Source organism: Salvelinus fontinalis, chromosome 19 (assembly GCF_029448725.1).
Source record: "Salvelinus fontinalis isolate EN_2023a chromosome 19, ASM2944872v1, whole genome shotgun sequence".
Taxonomy (NCBI): domain Eukaryota; kingdom Metazoa; phylum Chordata; class Actinopteri; order Salmoniformes; family Salmonidae; genus Salvelinus; species Salvelinus fontinalis.
In genome coordinates this window covers 50,950,789-50,955,166 of record NC_074683.1, presented here as the reverse complement: position 1 = coordinate 50,955,166, position 4,378 = coordinate 50,950,789, and the positions used below count along the sequence as shown (strand labels likewise).

General features: G+C 53.3%; 1 protein-coding gene across 5 annotated transcripts in view; it reads left to right on the top strand.

Moving 5' to 3' along the window:
- Window positions 1–320: 320 nt before the first annotated feature.
- Window positions 321–4,378, top strand: part of raph1a (Ras association (RalGDS/AF-6) and pleckstrin homology domains 1a) — a 251,460-nt gene continuing 247,402 nt past the window's right edge. For all 5 annotated transcript variants that reach the window (XR_008753629.1, XR_008753627.1, XR_008753628.1 and 2 more), the window contains exon 1: window positions 321–511. The gene's annotated coding sequence lies outside the window, so the exon portion shown is untranslated. The remainder of the gene's footprint in view (window positions 512–4,378) is intronic.

Genomic DNA, 4,378 nt, shown 5'->3' with positions numbered 1-4,378 from the left:
GAGAGCTGAACCCCTGTACTCCATCCCCTTCATACCAGAGACAGCTCTTCACCTGAAGACCTTTATGCCCGTCTGCCTGCTTTATAACGCAAGCTACGGCCACGTGACTCCCTCTAATGTAGGAGCGATTCATTTCCAGAGAGGTGTACTTAATAAACTGACCAGTGAGTGTATACGATTGCCTATCAAATAAATTGCGTTAGTTTTCGCATTGGTTTGGTTGATTGGTCAAGAATGATTGTAGGGTTGGTTGATTGGTCGAGGCTGATTGCAGGGTTGGTTTCGGGCTGGACAGGAAACAGGAATTCGGGAACGCGCATCCCATCTAGGCGCACTCCCGGTTGATTTTCCCAGAATGGAGCAGTGAGCCAGTTACGGCGGTGAAAACCGTTCTCTTCTGAACACCCACCGACTGAGACCATGATATTGCCTTGACACCCGGATTTGCGACACATTTAAGCCTTCCAGTTTTACGTTGGATTTCCGAGGAAAACGTTCTGGATTTGTGACAGTAAGTAACGTTATGCGTTTACTTTCTCTCTCGTTAAAGCCACCTTTATTTTCTAGACAAATTTCTAGCGCTGCATTTGCTAAATGATCTCAGATGTACATTGCATTGATTTATTGGAGGCTGTTTCAGTTAAAAATGCTGTACTATGTTGAATGTTACACTATTATATCGGATTACCACATCAGGCTACCATGAAATATCCTATATTTCTACAGCGGTGAGATCTTGAGACATTTGGAAACACAAATGGCACATTTTGAATGCAATAATAAACATGGATTTATCGCTAGGCCGAAAATGCACTAGGAGACTAGGCTACCAGGCTACCATGTTCATGCATTTCAACCAAGGCAGCAGATTAGAATTGAAGGCATCTGCAGCTGGCAAAGACGTTTTCAGGCTAAATTGAATATGTAGTTTATGCCGCAGGAGGGACAAGCACAGAGAGAAAGCCTTGGATGGTTCCTGGCCTGTGAACACTATTGCCGTAGAGAATCATGCCAAATAAAGGTTTCCATTTAGTATCCTAGCCCTAATTCGGGAACATGTTCCTAGTTTTTTGTCTCCCATGAATGTAAATTCATAATTAGACATACACAGATGATCAAGGCGTGGCGAGGCATTGCCATGGGCGTGTTCTCGTTCCCGTGTTAAATGTTCGTGGATTTGACACCCTGTAATTTCCACATTCTCATCGCAGAACTGTTGGTTCATGTCGGAAGCAATACCGAATAGGCCACTTTATTTTTTAAATTCTCCTCAACAAACTGTTAATCTTTACAAAATGTACATTAGGCTGGTTTAGTGGTACTGTAGTGATGTTACCATGCCTCAGTCTGATGACAGGCCTGTCTGATGCTCAGCATGTGCCTAAAATGTAGGTATATGGTCGGATAAAAATAAATAAATGGATAGACAAGCATCCCCGGTAAATGATGACGTAGTCCCGGGTTGACTTTATCTCAGGGTGTCATGCTGCCCTCCACACTCAGGTTTTCTAACTAGAGAATGAGGATCTAGTTTGATAATCCGCAATTTCCCCAGACTAACACATGCTAGTTGTAATGTAATTCTGGAACCAGCCTAATCCCACAAGATGGTGGTTTTTATTGTTTTTTTATTGGCTGAAGGGGTTTATGTCCTAAACATATGTAAGTTACATGTTACACCCTGATCTCTGCATCTGCTGCATCCACCTTTCACAGTAGGGCCCCCCCCAGAGAGTATGGCCCCCCCCAGAGAGTATGGCCCCCCCCAGAGAGTATGCCCCCCCCAGAGAGTATGGCCCCCCCAGAGAGTATGGCCCCCCCCAGAGAGTATGGCCCCCCCCAGAGAGTATGGCCCCCCCCAGAGAGTATGGCCCCCCCAGAGAGTATGGCCCCCCCCAGAGAGTATGGCCCCCCCCAGAGAGTATGGCCCCCCCCAGAGAGTATGGCCCCCCCCAGAGAGTATGGCCCCCCCCAGAGAGTATGGCCCCCCCAGAGAGTATGGTCCCCCCAGAGAGTATGGCCCCCCCCAGAGAGTATGGCCCCCCCCAGAGAGTATGGCCCCCCCCAGAGAGTATGGCCCCCCCCAGAGAGTATGGCCCCCCCCCCCAGAGAGTATGGCCCCCCCCCAGAGAGTATGGCCCCCCCCCAGAGAGTATGGCCCCCCCCCAGAGAGTATGGCCCCCCCCCCAGAGAGTATGGCCCCCCCCAGAGAGTATGGCCCCCCCAGAGAGTATGGTCCCCCAGAGAGTATGCCCCCCCCCCCCCCAGAGAGTATGCCCCCCCCCCCCCAGAGAGTATGCCCCCCCCCAGAGAGTATGCCCCCCCCCAGAGAGTATGCCCCCCCCCAGAGAGTATGCCCCCCCCCCCAGAGAGTATGGCCCCCCAGAGAGTATGGCCCCCCAGAGAGTATGGCCCCCCCAGAGATTATGGTCCCCCCCCCCACAGAGAGTATGCCCCCCCCCCAGAGAGTATGCCCCCCCCCCCCCCCAGAGAGTATGGTCCCCCAGAGAGTATGGTCCCCCAGAGAGTATGCCCCCCCCAGAGAGTATGCCCCCCCCAGAGAGTATACCCCCCCCAGAGAGTATACCCCCCCCAGAGAGTATACCCCCCCCCAGAGAGTATACCCCCCCCCAGAGAGTATACCCCCCCCCAGAGAGTATGCCCCCCCCAGAGAGTATGCCCCCCCCAGAGAGTATGCCCCCCCCAGAGAGTATGCCCCCCCCAGAGAGTATGCCCCCCCCCAGAGAGTATGGCCCCCCCAGAGAGTATGCCCCCCCCCCCCCCCCCCCCCAGAGAGTATGGCCCCCCCCAGAGAGTATGGCCCCCCCAGAGAGTATGGCCCACCCCAGAGAGTATGGCCCCCCCCAGAGAGTTTGGCCCCCCCCAGAGAGTATGGCCCCCCCCAGAGAGTATGGCCCCCCCCAGAGAGTATGGCCCCCCCAGAGAGTATGGTCCCCCCAGAGAGTATGGTCCCCCCAGAGAGTATGGCCCCCCCCAGAGAGTATGGCCCCCCCCCAGAGAGTATGGCCCCCCCCAGAGAGTATGGCCCCCCCCAGAGAGTATGGCCCCCCCCCCAGAGAGTATGGCCCCCCCCCCAGAGAGTATGGCCCCCCCCAGAGAGTATGGCCCCCCCAGAGAGTATGGCCCCCCAGAGAGTATGGCCCCCCAGAGAGTATGGCCCCCCCCCCCCACAGAGAGTATGCCCCCCCCCCCAGAGAGTATGCCCCCCCCCCCAGAGAGTATGCCCCCCCCCCCAGAGAGTATGGTCCCCCAGAGAGTATGCCCCCCCCAGAGAGTATGCCCCCCCAGAGAGTATACCCCCCCCAGAGAGTATACCCCCCCCAGAGAGTATACCCCCCCAGAGAGTATACCCCCCCCCAGAGAGTATACCCCCCCCCAGAGAGTATACCCCCCCCCAGAGAGTATGCCCCCCCCAGAGAGTATGCCCCCCCAGAGAGTATGCCCCCCCCCAGAGAGTATGCCCCCCCCCAGAGAGTATGGCCCCCCCAGAGAGTATGCCCCCCCCCCCCCCCAGAGAGTATGGCCCCCCCAGAGAGTATGGCCCCCCCAGAGAGGGGGTTTACAATTGGCTCATTCATCCCCCTCCTCTCCCCTGTAACTATTCCCCAGGTCGTTGCTGCAAATGAGAACGTGTTCTCAGTCAACTTACCTGGTAAAATAACGGTAAAATAATTTTTTTTTTTTTTTTTTTGACTCCGATGCTTCCCACAGTTGTGTCAAGTTGGCTGGATGTCCTTTGGGTGGTGGACCGTTCTTGATACACACAGGAAACTGTTGAGCATGAAAAACCCAGCAACGTTGCAGTTCTTGGCACAAACCGGTGCGCCTGGCACCTAGTACCAGACCCCGTTCAAAGGCACTTACATTTTTTGTCTTGCTCATTCACCCTCTGAATGGCACACATACACAATCCATGTCTCAAGGGTTAAAAATATTTTTTGAACATTAAAAAAGCGTCCCGGAGTCGCCTCTTCACTGTTGACGTTGAGACTGGTGTTTTGCGGGTGACTATTTAATGAAGCTGCCAGTTGAGGACTTGTGAGGCGGCTGTTTCTCAAGAATAGAATAGAGACTGACGAGTTTCAGGAAGAAAGGTCTTTGTTTCTGGCCATTTTGAGCCTGAAATCAAACTGACAAATGCTGATGCTCCAGATACTCAACTAGTCTAAAGAAGGCCAATTTTATTGCTTCTTTAAGCAGAACAGTTTTCAGCTGCGCAAATGGGTTTTCTAATGATCAGTTATTCTTTTAAAATGATAAACTTGGATTAGCTAACACAGCGTGCCATTGGAACACAGGAGTGATGGTTGCTGATAATGGGCCTCTGTACGCCTATGTAGATATTCCATAAAAAATC